This window comes from Dermochelys coriacea, chromosome 10 (genome assembly GCF_009764565.3).
Source record: "Dermochelys coriacea isolate rDerCor1 chromosome 10, rDerCor1.pri.v4, whole genome shotgun sequence".
NCBI classification, from domain to species: domain Eukaryota; kingdom Metazoa; phylum Chordata; order Testudines; family Dermochelyidae; genus Dermochelys; species Dermochelys coriacea.
The window spans coordinates 57009768-57034210 of record NC_050077.1 but is presented as its reverse complement, the minus strand read 5'-3'; the positions used below and the strand labels follow the sequence as shown (position 1 = coordinate 57034210).

At 42.2% G+C, this 24443-nt stretch overlaps 1 protein-coding gene across 3 annotated transcripts in view; it reads right to left on the bottom strand.

The window, feature by feature from the left end:
* The window catches only part of THSD4 (thrombospondin type 1 domain containing 4), a 600466-nt gene extending 576526 nt beyond the window's left edge, over positions 1–23940 (bottom strand). For 2 of the 3 annotated variants that reach the window (XM_043493644.1, XM_038420562.2), the window contains exon 1: positions 23582–23940. The gene's annotated coding sequence lies outside the window, so the exon portion shown is untranslated. Of the gene's footprint in view, positions 1–23416; positions 23541–23581 lie in introns of those variants that run through there. The other variant, XM_043493645.1, reaches the window with a different exon arrangement.
* Between the last annotated feature and the right edge of the window lie 503 nt (positions 23941–24443).

The following is a 24443-nucleotide window of genomic DNA, read 5'->3' as shown; positions in this document are numbered from 1 at the left end:
GAGCTCCCGACACGTAGAGACAACATGTAGGCTTCGTCAGGAAGTCTTGATAAAAAAAAAACCAAACACCCAAGTTTCTTTTTCTGGTTATTGATTCTAGTCCTTTGTGTAGAAATGTGCACTTATCTGGAGGTATAAGAGTGCACTCTGGAAAATAAAGCAGCAAAAAAGATCTTAATTTAATGCCTGAAGGTATTAAAGACTCTTCAACATGAAGATAGATCTGTGGAAGGAAGCCCACCGAATCCCAAGCATTGCTCCTTTCTAACAGCTTTTGGAGTCCCCAACAACAAGTGTGTCAATGGAATCCGAACAATGGTTTTTTGAGAAGAGTCCCATAAATAGAGATCTATCTGAAGTAATCCATCCTGCCCTGTCCTCCTTAGATGAAGGAAAAAAGTCTTTTCCAGCATGTAACCTGAACTGGGTGAGAAAAAATACCCCATCTGCAGTAGGTGAGCACACAACACAACTCAGGAGGGAGAATGAAGAGGTGGCTTTTAGCCCCCTTTGTCCTCCCACTATTCTGACCCAACAGCATGCTGGACTGGTCCCCCAGCATAAGCCAATGGCCCTGAGATGCTAATACAGCAGCTGGGTTCAAGTGGGTATAAACATGCCCTTGCCCAGGGCCGGCTCCAGGCACCAGCGTTCCAAGCAGGTGCCTGGGGCGGCAATCTTAAAGGGGCGGCTGTCCGTGCGTTGTTAGGGCGGCATGGGTTTTTCGCCGCCGCAGCAATTCGGCGGCAGCTTGAATCTTCACAGTCCCGTGGCAGCAAATCAGCGGCAGCCCTCTTCTTCAGGCGGCAATTCGGCGCGCTGCTTGGGGCGGCAAAAAGTGTAGAGCCGGCCCTGTCTTTGCCATGCCTCTTATCTGAGCTAGATCTCCTGCAATTGCTGCAGAAAGGGGACAGTGTAGGAGTTATTACACTAGCTCTTCACCAGTGGAACAGCCCCTACACTACAAAGATCCTCTCACGGTCAGCTACACCAGCTTCAGAGCTGCTTTGCATCAGCATTGCAAAGTGGCTTTAGCACAGACCAGGATCTGGACCAAGAAATTTGGTGACCACATGGCCATCTGAAAGTGTGCAAGAATACTGCATTCTCCCCACCCCCAACTAATGTACTCTAGAAGTGTCAGGTAGAGAAAGCTGCATACTCCTTTCCCTTGAAGGCCTCTAAATTTTCAGTAACAAACTGCATGAGGAAAATATTATGCTGTTCCGGCACTTAGGAGCATGGCACTCCGCATACACTTGGATGTGGGGAGAGCTGAGGAGGAAAGGGGAATTATTCTGACAGCTTCATCATGGTGAGGGGTTGCTTATGACATTGAGGGGGGCTACCAACTACAGCTATGTAAACACATTATGTGTCAGTCTCTCTTCTAATCAAGACCTTTGAATATATTAAAAGATTAATTTGTGTTTTACTTGGGAGGAACCTCTTTTGCTGCAGTGGAACATTCCACAACAAGTAAAGAGTGGGAAATCCTGTGGGGGTTTGTGAATGGTGGTTTACGTCTTCAGTTTATAAACCACTTTGAGATCCTTCATGACCAGGAGGTTCTATGTCAAATGCTCCGGACAGGATAGAGGTAAGGCAGTCTCTTCTAATCGGTGCATTGCTCAGTAGGAAAGGCATTAAAATAGGTTGTGTTTTCCCTCCAATCTCCTAATAGACTTATTGGGAAATCAAAATCAAATCATAAAAATGCCTTTTACAATACAGGAGAGGCTGCATTTCAGAGCATTTAAGAAAAGTCAGTGTTGTATAAAATAAAGCCCTGATGTTACTGCAAGGAGATGACAGAGACACAACCAGTCTGATTGTAGTCCAAGAACCAGTATAATATACAAAAAATGAGTGGCTACATAAGAAATTTCCCACGCCCTTAACCTTCTTTGATCCATATTAATCTCATCTACTGCTCAATATGGATACATAACTTGCAGAAAATGGTCTTTATCTTATTCTCTCCTTTCACCACTTGCTAGATGAACAGGTTTTCACAAGATAAGATTTCTCTTTGAAGTCAGAGACAATTGCAAAGTTTATCACCACATACGGCAGTTTGCCTCTACCATTACACAAGTGATCACACTGGTGCGGATGTTCAGAGAGGAAACACTTTGGGGATGGCTATAACCTATGACACTTGGCAAGAGTTTCCCAACTTATAACTATTACTGTCAAGGTTATACAGATCCATTGCTATAGCTGAAACTAAGATCGCTGGCCTGAACCCATTCCTTTCAGCAGTGGACCACAGGTAGCTCAAGGAAATTGGTGGATGGCTTTTCTTGTTTATTTTCAGCTTGGAAAGCTACCAAATGATGTTACATGCCAACAAACAGAATTATCTCTGTCAGGATATGATACAGATCTATTAAATCATAGAAGAAAATTAGGGTTGGAAGAAACCTCAGGAGGTCATCTAGTGCAATCCCATGCTCAGAGCAGGACCAACCCCAACTAAATCATCCCAGCTAGGGCTTTATCAAGCAGGCTTTAAAAACCTCTAAGGATGGAAATTCCACCACCTCCCTAGGTAACCCATTCCAGTGCTTTACCACCCTCCTAATGAAATAGTTTTCCTAATATCCAACCTAGACTTTCCCCACTGCAACTTGAGACCAGTGTGTCTTGTTCTGTCATCTGCCACCACTAAGAACAGCCTAGCTCAATCCTCTTTGTAGCCCCCTTTCAGGTAGCTGAAAGCTTTTATCAAATCCCCCCTCACTCTTCTCATCTGCAGACAAACTAAGTCCAGTTCCCTCAGCCTCTCCTCGTAAGCTATGTGCCCCAGCCCCCTAATCATTTTCGTTGCCCTCCGTTGGGCTCTCCAATTTGTCCACATCCTTTCTGTAGTGGGGGGCCCAAAACTGGACGCAATACTCCAGATGTGGCCTCACCAGTGCTGAATAGAGGGGAAAAAAATCACTTCCCTCAATCTGCTGGTAATGCTCCTAATAATGCAGCACAATATGCTGTTAGTCTTCTTGGCAACAAGGGCATACTGTTGATTCATATCCAGCTTCTCGTCCACCGTAATCCCCAGGTCCTTTTCTGCAGAACTGCCACTTAGCCAGTTGGTTCCCAGACTGACTCATGTGGTGAAAGTAAATAAGCAAGTGTTATTTACTCCTTCTCACAACACAAGAACTAGGGGTCACCCAATGAAGTTATTGGGCAGCAGGTTTAAAACAAACAAAAGGAAGTATTCCTTCACACAACGCACAGTCAACCTGTGGAACTCTTAGCCTTCACAACATCCTCTGGCAAAGATTATAACAGAATTTTAAAAAAAAATGGGATAAATTCATGGAGGATCGGTCCACCAATGGCTATTAGCCAGGATGGGCAGGGATGCAAAGCCATGCTCTGAAGTGTCCCTAGCCTCTGTTTACCAGAAGCTAGGAATGGACGACAGGGGATGGATCACTTGATGATTATCTGTTCTGTTGATTCCCTCTGGGCCACCTGTCATTGGCCACAGTCGAAAGACAGGATACTGGGCAAGATGGACCAATCAATCAGTCTGACCCCTTTGTTCTCCCTCTCAGGGAAAAACAAACTTCCTGACATCCTCTGTAGTCTACATGACATGTACCTCTAGGAACTCTTTCGGCCATAGGTATCTTAGATGCTGATGGAATACTTGATGATATTTCCTATGCTAGGCAATTTGTACTTACAGCTTTATCCTCAAAGATGTCGTACAGAGAAAAGAAGTTTTAAGTGCCTAGGTTCCTATCTTCCTACTGGACAGTGAGCTTCTTTTCACTTCTGTGACAGCTCTTATGCAGGCTTGGCAGAATTCAATTTTTTTAATAATTTCAATTGGTTATATCAATATTTATTTTTTAAGATTTTTTGTTTTTATCAATTTAAAATTACAAGTTATGCGAAATTATGGGGTTTAAGCATTTTTTCAGTTTTAAGTATTTAAATGTTCAGAGTTGCAAGAAATTAAGGGGAGCTAGGACAGTTATTTAATGACAGTGGATGTTGAGAGTCAAAAAGTTAAAGATTTATAACTGTTAAAACACAAATTGTCAACATCGAATATGAAAATATACAAAATAAATATTCTTAAATCAAACTACAATTTTCAAGCAGCATTTTCTTACTTTGCCTATCTGTACATTGCCATGATTATTAATGGAAATATGTTTTCATTGGTTTGTGCGTAAGGTGAAATCAACGTCTGTGCATGCTCACCAATAAAAACCTTAACGTCTAACCCATTCTTATATTAGCCCCTCTCCTCTTCAGTTTTACCTGTGCAACTCTATTAATTTTAGTGGGGTTACAAATGTGTCAGGGAAAATCTAGTTCCTTAACTAATCCTCAAACCACCACCAGACGGTAGGTTAATATTTGGGGAGGGGCAGTGGGAACTGAAGCAGAGAGTTCATCCACGTATATCATTTGACAAAGTCACTATCAGAAACGGGATTAGAACTCAAGAGTTTCTGGCTCCCCATCCTGTATTGCAGCCACAACTCTCTATAGACCAATTCTCTGCTACTTCAACCAACGTCACCCTCTCTGCATATCAGACAACTCCTGAATGGCTGCTGTTCATAAATCTTTCTACCTTCTCCACATCTTAAGTAAATCTGGTAGTTTTGTGTGGGGAGGGGGTTAGAGAGAAGGGGAGAAGAGTCCATCAATGACTTTACTGATGCTTGAGCATACTGAAAGATGCTGTCCAGTCTGCCCACTTGAGCTTAGTTACTCAGTCAATTTGCAACTGTTACCTAAAGCCTGAAAAATGAGTGATATTATTTGATAAGTCTTAATATATTTTAAATTGCCATAAGTCATTTTTGATGACTGTTCGCTGTTAAGGAACCAATCAGTTAAACAAGAACTCATTATGTTTTGCTCTGACCATCATCATGACTGATATTCCCTGTACAAGCAGCTCTCTCTTGACCAGAGATGAACAGAACTGAATGCCATCTAACATGTATACTTCACTGCACAAGTGTAAGGGAACTAAAGGAGCTCCACATGGTCAAATTGTTTTCACGCCAAAGATTTAACAAAAAGTAAACAGTCTAACAGATGCACTCTATTAACCAAGATTGGACAGTCAGCAAGATTTGGCAATCAGCACTATTATCTTATGCTCCTTGATCCTTGCAAGGAGGAACAGAATGCCAGGGAGAGCATGCATGCAGGCAGAGGTCCTGATCCTACAGGCCACCTTCAGAGGGCATGGCAGAAGGAGGGGCACAAGGAGCAGAGAGAGGAGGAGGAGGCGGCTCTCTTAGATATGAGCTCTCAAGAAAATAATGTAATTGACACCAGATCCATAATAACTTTCATAAACATCTTGTGTGCACATTTGGCAGACAGGTTTCCAGAGGATGAAGTCCAGGAGTGGTCCGCTTTTGATTGTGCAGCAATAGTTAAGTGTGACTTCAATTTTGGAATTCATCAGGTCAAATCCCTTTCAAAATACAAAGACTTTCTTGCTAAAGAGATTGTTATAGTCAGTACAATGACTTCAAGTTTGCAGTAGCCAAAATACTCAAAAGCCAACTGGTTTTAAGTTTCCCGGATATGGTGACATTTGCTCACCAGAACGAACAGTTTCAAGATCTTGCAAAGTTGATGGATATTGGAGGAACATTCCCAGCATCAAGTGCAGACTGTGAGCATGGCTTTAGCTTAATGAACACTCTAAAAAACAAACTACGGAATCATTTACAAGTAGATCATTTGGACATGCTGATGTGTATTAAGAGTTACCAGCTGGATGGAGGACTAATAGATCCGGACAGAGTTTATATTGAATGGGCAAATGAAAAAGATCACAGGGAAAAACAGTAAGGTTAATTTAGCCGTCTTTGACATTTTGACCAATAAGGAAATTAAAATGCATTTGTAATTACATATCTTATTCTTAGCTGATAATCATTTATTGATATTTTTTAGGAAAATTTTAAAATTTAAAAAACAAACTCTTGTTTTTCTTTTCTTTTTTTTTTTTTAAATTTATGATGTCTATCTGAAAACCCATATAAATTAACATAATGCCATACTTATTAAATTGTCTATTATATGTTTATCAAAATCTTTTCAGACATGTATAGAATGAAAGGTGAAAGTGGACATCAATGGGCAGAAGCCTATGGATTAATAATGATCATGATTAATATGTGCTTGATATATGCTCGTGATTGTCTATAAAAAAGATCATAAAGCATAATGCTTAAAACTAACTTCTGCTTCATGAAGAATGGTTAAATTTCCTTTTTCTATAGTATTTAAAAATGACATTTATAAAATTACATGGTGTAAAACTATTATCACAAATTGCAAATTAAAACTTTTTAAATGTATAAACATTTTACTCGCTTGGGCGCATTTGCCTCATGGTGCACAAATTTGAATTCTGCTTCAAAAATTTTCAAAGAAAGAAAAGGAGGTGGCAAAGGCAGAGAGAGAGAGAGAGAAAGAGAAAAAATTGATAAAGACTGGTTAGACCCAGCAACTACAGCAGAGCATAAGCTTCCCCCAAGCACCAGTGCATCACAAAATGGAGGCACTAACCAAATATATTTTGGAGCCACTTATCTAGGTGTCCCATCATGCAGTCACTGCTCAAAACAACTTTCTCAAGCTTTGTTACAAATTTTTAATCAAGGTGTAAATATCCATTCTCTATTGCCTATCACCTAAGATCAGCAGCTGTAGAATCTAGCCATTCTAAAAAGGTGCCCACCTTTGAAAACAGAATCCTGGGTCTAATCAAATGAATACTCATTACTCTGCATATTGCAAACCACCAAATTTTTTTTTAAATGTAAATTATCACACAATCCTTCCAAAATTAAAAGTTCCCAAGACATAGGAACAGATTTTCAGGAAACCTGTGATTTAGGGAATCCCTTTTTGTGCATGTTTCAGAGTAGCAGTCGTGTTAGTCTGTATTCGCAAAAAAGAAAAGGAGTACTTGTAGCACCTTAGAGACTAACAAATTTATTTGAGCATAAGCTTTCGTGAGTGACAGCTCACTTCATCGGATGCATTTGAGCTGTAGCTCACGAAAGCTTATGCTCAAATAAATTTGTTAGTCTCTAAGGTGCCACAAGTATTCCTTTCCTTTTTGTGCCTGCAGCTGATGTACACATACACAGCATGAGTAGCAGTGCATCCCAACATGTGTGCACAATAGCTATTTGTAGGACTAAAAATGGGTCTACATTCACATCTGAGACTGTAGGCAATTTTATATACAAAAATGAGCGTGCAAGGTCAGTGGCTAGGGCTCAACATCTGACCATTATATTTGTTAGCAGTATTCTTTGGGGCCACTTAGACACTGATCCTCAACCAAATCATGGCATGGATCAAAACCTCCTCATGGTGAAGTCATAAATGAAGCACTGATCGATACTTGGAATTAATCACTGAAAATTGAGAGGGAGCCTAGGGAGTTTTCAGCTAGATTTCTGACAGTATTGTTGGACTCCAATCCTGCTCAGTTTCTATTATCCATCATATTTCCTACTAACCTCCCTCTGTCTCTCCCCTTCTCCCCAGTTTCCAGAATCCACTTTGTCTTCCAATTACAGTAGTTCGGGGGGGGGGGGGGCTGATTTGCTCATCCCTGGATGATTTCAGTGAGAATTACCCATATCCCACAGTAGGATAACTGAGCCCCAGAAGCAGTCTTTGAGAGAGAATTTATTGTAAGGAAAGTTTCTAATTCCTGTATTGGCCTTCATAGGAAACTTCACTCCTGATCTCCTAAGCCTGACACCCTGCTGTGGGCCTTATCCCTTACACCTAACCAGAACTTACCCCTTACTCATCTGCTTTATTATTACAACAGAGGTCTCTCATTCCAGGGTCTTTCCTCCACAACTCCACGAATTAGTGTAATTAGGCCTGGCTGAATTCATTTTTTTATGTTTTTATAATTTCATCGGATATCAATGTTAAAAATGAAAGAATCCTTAAAATTATCTATTTAAATGTTCAGAGTAGTGGGAAATTATTGGGGGGGATGGGGGTCAGATAATTATTTAAAGACAGCAGACTTTAAGATTTAAAGCATCAGTTGCCAAGCTGTAAAACGCAGATGCCCTCGCTGAAGTCCTGCTGCCACTAGTTTGGAGACCCCATTGGAATGCAGACTCACGGTCTGGAGCACTCAAATACATACTGTGACACTATATCTTGGGGGAACACCCTGCACCCCCATGTTCATCCTTATACTATGCCTGTGTGGTATCCAATGCAAAGTTTGTCATGTCGGGTATCTTCAGAAGGCTCATGATGCACTGAGCATTGTTGTTAAAATAATGTTATAGTTTGTAATTTCATGTATATAGTTATGAGGCTGAAAATGTGTCCTCATGGCTTAAAACAAGCCCAGGCAAAACTCTTCCGGAACAGAGGGGCAGTTCACACAGAGCGGAGAGAGGGGACAGAGCAGAGACAGGGCTGGGACTATGCTGTAAAAAGCTTTTTGTCAGGTATGGAAATCATCCGATAATACCTAAAACCTACTCATAAATCAGTCTAGAAAGACATGATTAAGTTTATTTCTGTTTATTTCTTTTTGGCTTGTGAACTCCTCTGTGCTAACCCCAAATGCTTTTCATTTTGCTTGTAACCTTTAAGCTGGACCTCAAGAAGGTTATTCTTGATGTTTAAAATTGTTGTAAGTGGGATTTTTAAAATCTAGCAAAAACGTTCCAGATGTATTTTCTTTCTTTTAGTTTTTAATAAAATTTACCTTTTTAAAGAACAGGATTGGATTTTTGGAGTTCTCAGAGGTGTACCTATATGTTGTTTAATTAGCTGGAGGCAACAGCTAATTTCTTTTGTTTTCTTTCTCAGCTCTTTCCCGGAGGGGAAGGTGTGAAAAGGCTGGAGGGTACTGCACAGGAAGGAATTCCCAAGTGCGCCTTCCTGGGTTCCAAGGGCTTTTGCATTTTGGTGGTGGCAGCATCTACCCATCCAAGGTTAGAGAGAAGTTGTAATCTTGGGAGTTTAATACAAGCTTGGAGTGGCAAGTATTAATTTTTAGAATCCTGGTGGGCCCCCCACCTTCTGCTCTCAAAGTGCCAGAGTGAGGCATTAGCCTTGACAGAAGGTTCCTAGGGTTGTGTATGGGACCAGAGATATTGGCTAGTGTCATTAGGTTGCACACAGGGGCAGCTCTACCAATTTTGCCACCCCAAGTAGTTGCCGCCGAATTGACGCTGCCCCAACAGCAGCGGAGCTGCCGCCAATTGCCGCCGTACCTGGAAGAGCGGCGGAGCTGCCGCTGAATTGCCGCCACAGGACACGGACAGCCGCCCCATTCTGAATGTTGCCCCAAGCACCTGCTTGGAAAGCTGGAGCCGGCCCTGGTTGCACAATCCAAGGAGCAGCTTACATGCTAGAGGCTATGCAGGAACAACCCGGGAGTGGGGGTTCTCACAGCAAAGCAGGGTAAGGCTGGCTCCCAGAGTTGAGGATTGGAGTGACCTGGTGGATCACCGGTCCAGATAACACCAGGGGAATGTTACACATACCCCTTCTCCAGAAGATGGAAACACCAGGCTGTGGAGTGATTGGAGTGAATGACACAGACTAGGATGAAGGCAGATGGATTTTACTTTGATTTCTCCCCCATTTTTGTAAGTGGCGAAAGTCCCTATGCATCCCAATGGCAGAAACATTGCTGTACTTAATACAAAGCATTGCTTTGCTGTGATAGTTCTAGTTGGAGCAGTTCTACAACCACAGCTGCGAACTGTTTCTAAAGCTTACCAATGCCTTTCCCTGTACTCATTTGGTGCTGTGAGATGCAAAGAAAGCAAAACACAACCTCCTAGAACTATAAAGGTCTTCCAGCCTTCGTACTAGCTTAATTTGGGCCTCCCCTAGAATATGGGTTTATCAACAACAATTGATAGTGTCTGTTTCTCTCATGAGGTGGATGCTAGTTCTCAGAGGAGCTAGGCTAAACTATCAAATGCATATTTGGGATGAGAACCAAGGTCCTACCAGCCTCTCTGAAAAATTGAGCCATCTTATTAGAAAAATCTAACTAATTAACTGGTGGCATGTATGCCTGGAAATTCAAGTACAACATATGTCAGCACTACTGTCAGCTAATTTTCAGGAGCACCGACACCAGAGATAGCCAGTCAAAAGATATAGACACTCTCTCTTTTTACAGAGGAAAGGTATCAGGAGATTTAGTTCTTCAGCCACCCTTCCTTAATGAGAGCTTCTGTCTGGCAGGAGGCAAGCTGTTTTTTAACCAAACTATATGTACTAGTTCAGACTGCCCAAGCTGCCTTGCTTATACTTCCAAGGGCCCAATCATCAGTTCTCACGATGCTGGGAGTAAGGCAGCAGCAGTAGTAGTAAACAGAAGCCAAGGAGGTTCAGGGGACTGGGAAAGGGAGCCATGTGTCTGTAGGTTAGGTTTTTGAATGCTGCCAGGTTGGTGGTGACTGCAAGCTATTATTTGGTGACTGGTGGCCTGTGTGAAGTGTTTTAGTTCCTAGTAGGTATCCATGTCATGTAGCCACTAAAACTGGCCCCCCACTGATGACTGTCTCAGAGAAACCCAGGAGAAATCTGGCATGAAGAATGATGAGCCCTCTCATCCCTAAACAAGGGCTGGTGCACACTGACAAGGCAGTGTAAGGAGCTATTCCTGCTCTATGGAAAAACAGAAGAATGTCCAGTGATGTTAAAATCCTTTCTTTTTCAGCTGGGATTTGCAAAGGAAGAAATTAAATGGGAGTTGGATGCTTAATTCCACAGGGTGCCAGTGAAACAGTAACTAAAGATTCCCACTTTTCTACAGGAAAGTCCTATAGAATTAAACAGAAATTAACCCAATAGAGATTTCTAGGTATCACGTAGGGTTCTATAGAAATTGCTATGAAAACCTGTGGGGCCCAATTCTAAGTCACTTAAACTGTTGGAACTTCATAAGCTTCAGCAGAATTCTCTCCAGTTTACACTGGTGCAAATGGGACAAGAATCAGGCCCATAGAAAGAATTATCTGTGAAATTCTCTTACAAAATTCTGAGAGTTGGATTAACATTTGAAAGAGAGGTTGCCATTCCCTATACAATATACTAGGGCTTAGACAAAAGGGTCATTTATTAAACAAGGAAAATAAAAATTCCTCCTCAGTACAGTTACAAGACAATTCAGCATTGGATTATTTGCATATCTATGTATAGACAAAGAAAATATGTTTACAGATGGATAGCACTGGCCAAATAAATATCTTGCTCCAATATGTTGAGACTGCCAGAGCAATGCACAGAGGTTCTGTAGTACAATGAGCACCCCATTGTGACTCAATGGAGTGCTGCATTACAGAACACTGGCTTGCTGTACTTTCTCTAATGGAAATTAATATGGGCACACATCCCAAAAATAACTCATTAAATCCTTTTCAACACAAGTTTTCAGTGACAAATGTTTTAAACACACATTTCAATACTGCCATAAGTGGTGAGGGGAGGAGGAGTGGAATTAACAGCTAATACCTATTGATGTACATTTTGCACTAATCAATGTCCAGAAACTGTGACCGGGGTTCAAGTGGCAAATATTAAATAAAGGGAGCTCATCTCCCTTCAGTCCTCTCCCTGAAGTTAAGAAACTCAAATTGCTTTATTTTGGCAGCAAGAACCAATTTTCCCCACCCCCACTCCGCACCCATCTCATCTAAAATCAAGCCCCACTTAAACCAAACTAGCACTGCTCAGACACTTGTAACTCAACTGCCATTAAAAGGACAAATTGTGGCTTTAAGCCACAGTTCTGTATAGAAGGGGGGGGGGGGGTCAAGCAGAGGTCCACTACCTCAGTAGGAGTGCCACAGATACTGTGCCCACTGCAGGCACAGCACCATCAGACGAACAGGGGTGCTTGAGCAAGAATAGATCCTGCTACACCCTTTGAAGAGCAGCATCAGAGAGTATCCTGGAATAGCAAAAAGCCTCTGTGCAGGAGTGAAAGTAGAAGCTTCTTGTGCACCCACCTGGGGTAGACTTTAGGTACCACTAAAGAGATGATAAATGGCACATGAAATCTATGTTAACTTCAGGTCACCTAATACTGCAATACTATGGTAGTCAGATAAATCTTAAGTATGTCAATTCTGATTGAAATGCATCTGCAAGTCTGCTCCTAAAGGAATTCAAATTACTGTACCTAGTAATCAGTGATGTGTGTTGCTTTTCATTTAAAAAAAAAAAAGTCAGTATAAAGATAAGGAACAAACTCTGGATTGTGGACAGAATAGCAGCCAGTGGCAGTTTATGCACATTTCCTGGTAAATTTCAGAGCTTGGGAGTGGCATTTTAAAACAGACTAGTTAAAGAATATTGCTTAAGTTAATTAGTTAATAAAGTAGTTTAACAACAAGTCACTATGCTTGATGAGTTTCCAAATTCTTCCTCTTTAAAAAGTTGTCTGATCAAACTCCCCGTATACTGCAACAAAATTACAACAAAAACATTTTGAAGATTTATTATTTTCTTTTAGCCTTCCATGATAATGGATCTAATTAGAGGGCTGAAGAGCACCATGAAACCAAATAGTTTATTACAAAATTGTCAGAAGTATCAGAAGAACAATGTGAAGTGCTAAATGGATCTCAGAGTCACCCTGCATGAATGACAAAAAGTCTACTGAATGCTTGTGATGCCAAATTGCATGTGCATCTGCAAGTTGACTATATGCCAACAAATAACGTGAGCGCAATCAAGAATACCTATTAGAAGACTGTTCCATAGAGTTTTATTTACATTGGTAGCATCTGCCCCATAACAAGCCTCAGGACAACACTCCCAACATGACAAAGTAGACCCTGAATATCTTTATCCATGGAAATACCAAGTCCAGCAGGCCTGAGCTCACCTAGTCTTACAAAAAATGTTTCTCCTCTGAATCAACAGGAAAATATTTAGGAAATCAAGATACCAGCAGCATGTGTCAGAACTACTTTGCTGACCCTCTATCACCCAGAGAGGGGCTATTTAATCCTCAAGAAACCTATATTTGCACCTCTGTCCCTCAGTGTTAAAATGAGCAAGTTGAAACAGAAAGAGAAAAGAAAGGTTAAATTCCCTGGCTGCACTAAATAACAAGGATGGCAGAACAAGATAGCTCATTACTGGCTAAGAAAGAGAAAGGAAGAGATAGTATGGTATTTAAGGCAGCCTGGGATATATTTAAGGCACAGAATTTACACATCTGCAAAGAGAGGGCCAAATTGTGTTCTCAGTTACAACAACATAACCCTGGAGTGATATCTGTGGACATCTTCAGTGCATAGTTCTCATTCTGGTGAAGGCTTGAAACAGAAGATCTGCTCCTGGTACCATTCATCCCTGGCTTATACCTGCCTTCTGACCTTTACAGCCAAGATGTGATCTCATCAGATATGAAGGCTCACACTGTTTATTCCTATCCTGTTAGAGTCTGGGAAAAGATTTAGACACACAAAAGGCTCTACATTACGAGTAGTGGTGTAAGCTACTGCATTGTGGATGATTTAGAAATGCTAGTTTAATTTCAGGATTTATTGTATCTTAAAAGGAGAGGTGAGGGGTCTAAGTTGATTTTTGTGTTTGTCCCAAACTTGCAGGAGTGTCAAGTTTTTGTTTTGTTTTTAAGATCTGAAATTTGCCACTCCTTTCTTTTAAAAAAAGAGAGGTAAAGCCTATGATCCATGGCAGACACATTATATATATAGTGCAGTTTGTTTCTTTTAAGTGGACCATGGTGTCTCAATTTGGACACCCACCATGTTGAGGCACCCAGTATCAAAGCTGAAAATTTTGGAGGTACTTTTCCTGCCACCTCACTTCCTGAAGCTCATGTATAGAGTTTGTTGATAACTGTGCGTAACCATTTAAGAAAAATTAGAGGAAAGCAGGTCATAATACCAGTGACACAGGAGCTTCCATTTCAACCCATGCAACAGGGAAAGGGACATGTGAAAGCAGAAATGTGAAGCTCTACTAGAGCCAGCATAACCTATGTGCTTAAAGAAAAGGAGGACTTGTGGCACCTTGGAGACTAACAAATTTATTTGAGCGTTAGCTTTCATGAGCTACAGCTCACTTCATCGGATGCAAGCTCACGAAAGCTTATTGTGGTTTGGACCCCTAACCAGTAGGCTATCAGAGTATAATAAAAATCTAACTTTTGCTGAATAACATGGATTAACAGTTAAAAGCAATAACAGTAAAGTTAAGGAGTAAAGGAAATTGCATTTTAATGGTCAGGTATCACTACAAGATCAATACTGACATTCATCCTGAAGCCCCCCAGCTACCAGGTCTAGAAAAAATGCACAGTATTTCTTTGGCAGTCAAACCTGAACAGTACTAGCGACCTAAGAGTTAATAGTTAATTTCCTTTTTTCTTTTAAGTCATAATCCCCTTAGTGCTCTAGTTGAATGTTTAAATTCCACATACAGACCCAATAGGGTCACAGCAAGCAGGTTTATCCACTGTTCCACGTTCATTTATCCAGTGCATTATTCCATGGCACTAGAGAAGTATTAGATACAGTTTTCACTGCTGCCAGATTCAATAATTGAGTCCATCCTGTAGGATATCCTGACTTTTGGGCAGCTTATGGAGTGTCATTTTACTATAATTACTTGGAGTGGGACTGAACACCTGGTTTCTCTTAGCCAACTAGATAGGCAGATTAAACATGTTTAGAAAAAAAAAATCAAACTGTATATCTTATAGACAAAACAATGCCTAAATAAAAATACAAATGATGTATATGACCACCACTTTGGCAACTTCAAAAAATAGAAGTGACACAATGGGTGTCGCCATGAGAAAGAACTGGAAATCCAAAAGTTTCAGAGTTATCTGCAAGTAAAATTCTCACTGGTTTTAGTAAAAAAAAAAAAAAAAAAAAAAGTTAGTTACATATTTAGAGCCAGATTCTGTCACTAAGATAATTAATGGGACTGCTCAACAAGGTAGCTACTACTCAGCACAAGTACAGGGGAGTAGAATCTGGACCTTGGCAAGCTTCAATTCACGAAGGGCTAGATTGCAATACTCCTATTCATGCTAAGTAGCACATTACTCTGTGAATATCCAACCGCCAGGGTACTGCTCAGGTAATAATTCAGCATAAGTTGAACATCAGCCATTGATGGGAGAGACAACAGTCACTGTGCGAGATACTGTAACAGGTGCTCATATGGATTTTAAAGGATTTTTAAGACAAGTTTAGAAAATTTTTTTTAAAATGACACCACAGAATTGCTGACCTCACACTATGCTATAAATTTTTAATAGAGTCTTAGTTAACTATTTAGCTATTGTAGATCCAATGCTGAAATCCTTATGCTTGTGAGTGATCTTGAGCTCACACTAGTCCAAATGCAGTCAATGAGAGCGTTGCCTGAATAAGAATAGTAGAATTCGGTGCCAAGATATTAGGGTACCTAGCTGAAGTTTTCCTGTAAGAGAGAACACTACCATAGCCCTGCATCTGAATGGATGCAGCAGAGTGAGAGGTGATGTCAGCTGGCATGCTGAAGGGAGTGCATGAGTGTTCATCAACCAGTAATCATCACTAAGAAAAGCATTTTAAAACGGCTATATTGACCCCCTCACTTCCCAAACCTCTGGCAGTGGCAGCCAGGAATACATGCATCTAGGTCAGTGGCACATTGGAGGATAGTGAGCTACAATGCCACTTGTATCTCCCTAAAGCTCTTTTCTCTTCATCAAGGTACCATTCACTCAGATTTCTCTGCTGAACTTTGTTCTTTGACCTCTGCTGTTAAAGTGATCCCCAAATGGGGGTTCCACAGTAAGGGAGAGGTCAGCAAGTGCAGAAGTTTAATCATTCAGTATTATATGTACCATCAGATTTAAGAGCAGCCATGTCTTATTAACAGCAGTGTTTTTAGAAGTCCAAGAATCATGTGAAGAACTGAACAAAATCAGAAAGTGAACTAAACAAAGGGGCAGTAGAAAATCCAGCACCTTACAAAATAGTATTACTAGTTGCAGACCCATGGATTATATGGAGTTACACACGATTAACATCTTTATTAAAAAAGGAGCTTGGGGGGGAGGGGGAGGATCTCAGAAGGCAGCAATTCCTTTCTACTCTTATTTCAGGGCAAAATTCACCTCTATGAGGAGGACAAGCATAAAGCTTGTTCCCCAGTTAAGCCTCTGGCATCTCACTGCTATATTCCTTCAGAACATGAAATGAAGGATAAAATGGTCATAAGCTTTGGGCTGGCTCTCTGCACAAGAATGAATTTCTCCCAGCATTGCCAACTCTCAAGAGTTTATCATAAGTCTCACAATATTTAGAGATTTTCTGGAAGAGCTATCTCCTGGAGCCCTGGATGGCATGACATGACCAGCCCAGCTTTCATTACAAGAGTAAGTTTCTAATCCTCATAGCTTCAGAGAAAAGTTTGATCAACAAGAACCCTAAGGGCAAAACAAATCTGTAAAAAACAAAAATGAATGTCACAAACCAAATACTGTCTCCTTTTCACTGTTCCCATTTTCTTTCCTACATCATGCATTTAGGGCTTGATCCAAAAGCCATTCAAGTCAATGGGAGCTTTTCCATTGACTTCAATGGGCTTTGGATCAGATCCTTACAGAAAATAGATTGTTCTCTCAGTATCGGTGGGAGCCACTAAGAATTTACAGAAGTAATTTTTTTAAACCTGTCTTGCCACATAATGAGTATGGAATCTTCCTGTTAACAGGATATCCAAAATAAATACAGAAATGGGATGCCAAAAGGTAGCAGCACAGAACCGCCAGGGATATGTCAAATAGCCAAAAAGGAAGTGCTAAAGCTGCAATTTAAAAAAAAAAAAAGACATTAATAAATCCAAAGGACACACACTGTATCAGGTGATTTCTTTATACATTAAAAGAATTTGTATGATAATGTTGATGCCTAATATACTTCTCATGTGAATACATTAAAGCACTAGTTGGTAAATATTAATATCCCTCTGGAATATTAATTAATATCTGGAATATTAATATCCTATGGGGGAACAGAGAAAGAGGCTAGATGACTTGATCAAGGTCACAGAGTAAATCAGTGACAGTGTTGAAAAGCAGAAGCCCAGCTCCTGACAGCCAATCTGAGCATCTAACCAATATTGCCTTTTTATTTACAATGATCATTTATGCCCAGTTTGCACTGCACCATTTCAAGTACAACGCTTGCCATTAAGAAGTCAAACACTTGCCAGCAGTTACCACTACTTGGCATCTCCAGCTGCCACTATGTGGTAGAGGTTGATGGTTTAATGGCAACCACTGCCAAGATTATAAATACTGACCAAAGCTCCAAGAATGCCACAATTCTGCAGCTGTAGAAGCCAATGTAGAAGAGGGTGCCTTTCCAGCCCTAAATTCACAGGGCCACAAATCAAAATCCTCTTATTTTTCTGCCTGGCAGCTTTGGAGCCCAATGCTGGGCAGAGGGACCGCAACACCAAGTGCATAAACCACTGGATTGCCAATGTCAGTCAAAATTGGAAGAGGAACTGTGATGGTTCTCAGGGGACCCAGGACTGCAAGTCACCTCGTTGCCCCTTGTCTCTAGCTAGAGGGAGTATTGCCTTTGATAGAGTGTCAGCTCCCTAACACTGCCAGCCTTTCAGCTACTCAAGCATTGTCATCCGGGCTATGCCAGTCCTGTCTTTGCCTTGCAGGTTAATAAGAGGCGTACCTCAATCCCTTTGAATCATAACATTCCCCTGTGATCTCCAGCTCAACACAGAAATCCCAGATCCTCTGCTCGCAAAGGAGCCATGTACTCCAGTTTAACCTTAAATCGGTGCCCCTGTAGAACACACAGCACTTACGCGTACTCATAACAAAACATAAGAAGGTTTATTTAAGAATAGAGGTTCCACTAGAAACAAGAGCAACTAATAGAAACAGATGGTTACAATGCAAAACAAAAATCATAAAAAGTAAACTAGGATCTACACTTATTTCCTATCTAAGAAAGTAGGTTTCCCTTCCACCCCCAAAGTTCAGTCTGTCAGAGAGCTGGCTGGCCTCCCAGGAACCAGGACTCTGGCTTGGGGAGAGGAGAAATTTGGGCAAGAAGATCTGGATAGAGATTCCCTCCTACCAATTCTTTCCTTGCATTGCCTAATCAGACACCCCTCCTCAGTGACAAAAGCCCCGATGCTACCTCCAAGAGAAGCATGCTGGACTTGCAGAAGCAAGTGTGTCTGTGCCACAGAATGCCTCGGGTTGCTTCTGTTCCAAACTGCAATTTCTAGGGCAGCTGCAGAGACATTCCCATGACCTCTTTTCTCAGAGCTGCAGGTTAGTATCTAATGCAGAAGTAATCCTTTTTGCACAGTCACAGAGGCTGCAGTTTGCCCCAGCAATATAGGGGGCAATCAGGGGCTTGCAGCAGCATTAAGATCCTCACAGTCACCAAAAGTGGGGACCCTAACATTAACACACCTAAAGCATGGACAGAGAGACCATCTCAGTAAAGGAAAAGTGAATTAACATCAGAATATAGTAGTAAGGGTTGTATCCTGTTACATCAAGTTTATCGAATACCTTTCATTTAGGCAGTAATCATAATTCACAGAGGAAGATTCTTGAATATAAGACATAAAAGTTATTACAGCAGAAGCAGCTATAGTTATGGTTGCCGCAACGTTTACAGTCCAAGACCAGCCCTTGCTCTGGGATTCAAAACTTCCTGCCACTTTTGCCTTCCCACACTCCTTCCCACCTCCAAAATGAAGATCTTTGCAAAGTGGGATAACAGGTCAGCCACTCTGAAGCCTCAGGAGTGTGAAAAAGTACATTATCCCCATTTAGAAGTGTTTGAAACTCCCCCATTTAAAGGTTCCTCACCTGAATGTTGCCCTTTGCCATGGAAAAAGCCTTTATTGATGAAAATCAGTTTTTAGTGTTAGAGGAAACTGATTTAGATTGAACAGAGGGAGGAATCAGCAAAACCGCACTGTGCACATACATCATACTTGTCACTAGGCGCTCCAGAAAGGTTACAATGCACATGCACCAGTAGCTGATTTAACTGTGCAGTGAAGAGCATAGTGAGAGCATGCAGAGGCTGAGGCAAGATTCCATAGGAGTGCAGGTGCATTTTATAAGCTGTCCCCCTTAGAGGCTCAATCTCTATGGCCCTTGCAAGGTGTGAAGGGGTTTAAGAAAGCTGCTGTGTGACTGTAAGGTAAGCAAGAGACTAACTCATGCCCTGCAGTAAGGATCAGCCCTGGTGCAAAGACGATTGAAATCAATGTAGTTCTTTCTATTCCCTTCAATGGGCCTTGGATTGGAATGCAGGGTGGGACAGGTTATTCCAGTGCTGTGTAGGCAAGTATTTCCAGCCTGTGGAATTAATACTTGCTATTGCCAGGTATCGCAAGCCAGATGAGCTTTGGAGTCCTGGAGACTGAAGTTCCTGTTTACCTTTGTTTTAATCTCCTCTTTTTTGAGAAAAAAGAAGTCTAGGAAGTTCTATTAGACAACTAGATTAAGGGAATGATCAGATTGCTAGCGTAAGGACGTAAAAAAAAACAAAACAAAAACAAAAAACCAGGAAATGCCAAAGCAAAGGTTGCACAAAGCAGTATGCTGTAGGATACAGGACCAGAGCCTTAGGCAATATTAAAAAACACCACCACCCACACATTGGTGTAAATGAGCAAACTGAGCCACACAGATTTACACCAATTGAGGATATATCCAAGGGGCCTTAATTACATTATATTTCTCAGTATAACATAATAATACCATACAATTGTTCTACAACCTCATGACAGATACATACAGGATGAGCAGATGCCCTGATTTTATAGGGACAGTCCCGATACTTGATGCTTTATCTTATATAGCCACCTATATTCCGCTCCCCCTTCCCAACACACTTACTAGGGTGACCAAATAGCAAGTGTCATTTTCTAGCATTATGTGCTATCCCGACTGCCAGAGAAACAGTCCAGGGAAGTCATTCAGATGAGAAGTACACAATAAACTGCTTGTACGCAACATCCGACAGGCTAACTATATAGCCTAGAGTAATCAGCTGGCATATATAGGCCACTAAATTCACAGCCAAATTAACCTCATAGTTAACTGACGCATCCCCTCACTTGCACTTATGGCAGGATGTGCTGCCATTTGAAAAGAAAATTGTTCAGACACATAACATATGAAAAGCCTTGCGCTCTCACAGGTAAGTGCTCAAGCTTGTTAAGATATAATGGAACTTTATAAGGACTACAGAAGTGAAGTATAAAAGAATGAAAAGTTACAAAATGTTTCATATGCACCTAATGTGACAGAAAAAATACTGACAGAGACAGGATACTGATTAGATGGAACACTGGTCTCAGCCAACTATCAGGCAATTATCTTCCTGTGAGAACAGCATTTTCTCTATTTGCCAAAATTGATGGGTTTACATAATTCAAGCCTATGATGATAGTGCAGAGGCCATTGTTAAAGTTGCACATGCACACTTGACTTTTAAGCACTTACCTAACCAAACTTAATGTTCTCTTAGGGCCTGATCCAAAATCCCGGGCAGTCTTGAGTTCAGTGCACTTTGCATCAGGCCCTTAATGCAGGGGACATTTGGTGGAATTTTCATTTAAATGCAGAGCCTAATCCCACACACCTTTGCCAGTTTTACACTCGCACAGCTTCACTGGGATCAAAGGGCCTACAATAGCAAAAAAACAGTGTAACAGAGTGGAGGATTGGGCCCAAAATGATGACAGCAAATAAACTGTTATTTTCAACATCTCCAGAGTTACTCTCCTGGGCCACTTCCAAGTCTTCCAAAGGGTTCGAATCTCTTTTTTTATTGCAGCTTTCGGTTTTAATTGAGAGAATGTTTAAAAAAGACAGTTATCCATGTTCTCTAAAACAAATGTTTTATACTCCCATCATAAAACTCATCACTACACACCAGTAACCCTAATTAATTTTCTGCAACTAAATCAACTGTTGTGAGCAAAACTGTTGTATGAAGCAGGAAAAGAGAGAAAAACTGTATAATACATAGCTAGTGCAAACACTATTCAATGTTTTGATTCCAATGGAACTACTCCAGATTTAAGTCAGTGTAAATAAAAGCAGGATTTGATCTATTCCTAAAAACTAACTAGCAAGAATCAGGGGCCAGATTAAGGCATTAGGTTCTCAGGTAAGTGTGCTGGGTATTCCGACCATACTTATGTTTAAGGCATCTATAAGATACCTCAAAAGCCAGAGCAGCTTGTCTAGTCTTTCTAGCCCTCGGACACTTGTTATTTTATGACATTTTTTTCCTGGAAGGATATCTGTTTCTTCACTGAAGACACTCACTCTCAGAGCATAGTTAGAGAATCAGGATGTCAACTCTATTGTTACAACAGATTATTCTGAAATTTTCACAAGCCCCTCCCCCCCCAAAAAAGAGTCGGGCATTACAAAAGTCTGGAGAATGTTACCATTTTCAGCTTTAATTTTGAATCCTTGATATCTAAATGATCTGGAATCATATCCATCACCAGACCTTGTGCCAGGGAGAAGTCCAGGTTGGCAGAAACATTTACCACAGGACTGATGGACCAGTTAGGTGAGTCAGAGTGCACTGATGGTCAGCAATAAACTCAGCAAAGCACTGGTCTCTTCCAGTGCATTCCCTTATCACAGAACACAAAGACGGGGACAAGAGCACTGTGCATACAAGACTTGTGGGATGTCAGAAGATAATAAGCACTGGCTTCTCTCATCCACAGAATTGTGTAATTGTCCTATGCTTGAGACACTAGCAAAATTAGTAATACTATTCTTCAATCCAAAGAACAAAGTCTTATCAGTAGAGGGATGCATAGAAAACAATGATGATTTCTACTATTTCTGTTGGGAGTTCATATCACCACAGTGACTACTTAATTCTGCCATGTCAGACTTGAAATTTCTTTAGAGTAAAGGAAAAAACTTACATTTTTAGCAAAGGACATGTTTATTCAAGGGCTTTTTATAAAAAAGTGGCCTGGAGAAAAGGAGTATGGCAATACCATTTGTGAAACACTAATCCCAGTGGTAACAGTGAGCCAGATTCTACAGTGCAGCCAGTTTGCTCCATGCTGCTGACATAATCTGGCTCTAAGGGGAGTTTACCAGCCTAGGGAGATCACCCAGGGAGTGTAATGGGCTTCCTCTGGTGATGTAGAGATGGAGTAGTGACTCTTACACCTCTCCTCCTTCCTGCTAAATACTTGTCTCCCACAAGTATATTCATTATTTTAATTTATACATGTCAATTATGTTGACATGTATAAAGTAAGGGAAGGGAGTGCAGCCAGAGGAAAAGTGATATTTTGAGATGTTTCTATACTACCCCAATCCTGTACTGAATTTTCAGCCCCCTGGAGCCACTACAGCTCCATGTAAATTGGAGCAACCAATAGGGTGTTCTAGCACAATTTCCAGGGACCAACCTGGCACAGCGCAGCATCAGGGGAGTGCAATAGGGAGCTGCAAGACACCCACCCACCCTTCCCAATTTGCACCTTGCATCAAACTGGATATGGCCCTGGATATGGCCCAATGTGTCTACTACCAAATTCAAGAGATTAGGGTCTTCATCCTCCATAAAAATAACTAGCTAACTTTTTTCCCTTAAACTCTTGTACAAACTCTGGAATGAGTTCTTGGGCTATCTGGATGGGACAAGTTCCAAAACAAGAAGAGGTTCCCTCTTCCCAACATACGCTATGATTACAACCACCCCCCGTCAGTCAGTGCGAAGGGGAAAGCAGCTCTGAAATGGTCCCTTATGGGAAAAGGATCAAGTAACAATAAAAGAAGGGCCAGAAATCCCCCAGATTAGATCAGAAATGTGCCAGGAGAGAACGCCTTCAAAGCTACAATCTTCATGATCTGAGATTAACTAACCTACAGGGCAGGATCACATTAGCAGCCCAGGGGGACTTGTGGCACCTGAGAGACTAACACATTGATTTGAGCATATAAATGTATTATGCTCTAATTCATTGGTTAGTCTCTAAGGTGCCACAAGTCCTCCTTTTCTTTTTACGGATACAGGCTAACACGGCTGCTACTCTGAAACCTGCCAATTAGCAGCCCGGGACTCTGTGCCATCCATTGGGGGGCCTGAAGTGCAGATGCAGGTTGGGAGACGGGGTGCTGCATAGTCACTTACGCCCTGGGGGACCCAACTGGCCAATTCCCCCTCGGAACTGTGACGATACCACGTGTCCCACCGTGGCAAACTCCAGCCTCAGCACGCGGGGCTCTCCGCAGCCCTTCAAACCACCCCCAGAGAGACACGTTCCGCGTGTTACCAAGAGGGGAATGGCACCCCGTACGCACCGGCTAAAGCCCCTCTCAGACCAAAAGCACCGGGTCACCCTCCGATCCAAGCGAGCTGCCGACCTCCTTTCCGATTACCCCGCTGGAGTGGGGGGGGGGTCCCTGCGGGCCGGCTGGGGAGCGGGGCAGGGCCGGAGACCTGCTGGAGCCAGCAGAGCGTTTTACCTTGTCAGTGTCACCGGCAGCTCACGTCCAGTCCCCCCACGGGGAGGCTCCCTCTGTGCCGCTGATGCAAAGCCTGGTGCCCAGGCAGCCTCAGCCCATGGAGAGCAGCGGGGAGCCCCTAAGGAACGCCCAGCGCACCGCCAGGCAGCGGCTGTGGGAAACCCCTGCGGGCTCCGAGGCAGGTTCCCAGGTTCCCTCTCTCGCGGGCGCCCGCCCTCGCTCCCTTTTCCCTCCTGCCTGAACGGGCAGAGAAACACGCCGGCGGCGGCGGCGGCGGCGAGCGGGCTGCTGCCCCTGCTGCCACCTGGCGGCTCTTCTGGAGAACCGCAGCTCACCGCGGTTCCCTCGGCACTGGCCGAAACTACTTAGCTCAACAACCCTGGACGTTTAAGAAACTGCGAGTCAGAGCCAGGCGCGCCTCGTTATCATCTCCCCCTCGCCCCCCGTGCGTTCATCCAGCGGACCTGTCCCGCACCTAGCACGGCTAGTGCTATTCTTCTGAGCGGGGTGATTTTAAAACACGGCTAGATTTCTAGCTCTGCTAGCAAGGGGCCGTGGAAGGGTGAATCCCAGGCTCCTAGTAGCTTTGCTGTGTACAGAAGTGGGAGCAAAGAGGGAAAACGACAATAATCCGAGTGGGAAGGGACTTGCTGAGACTCCTGAGAGCTGCATGCCTGGGCCTGCCCCTCACAGAGGAAATACTGGGCTAGATGGACCAGAGATCTGACCCTGTATGATAATTCCTCTCTTCTCCCCTGGCTTAGCCTCTGGTGCAAGGGGAATGCTCAGCCAGGATTACAGTAAAAGATTCTATTCACACACACAGGCCTAGCTAAAAATTCTTTATTCACCCCCCTGAGCA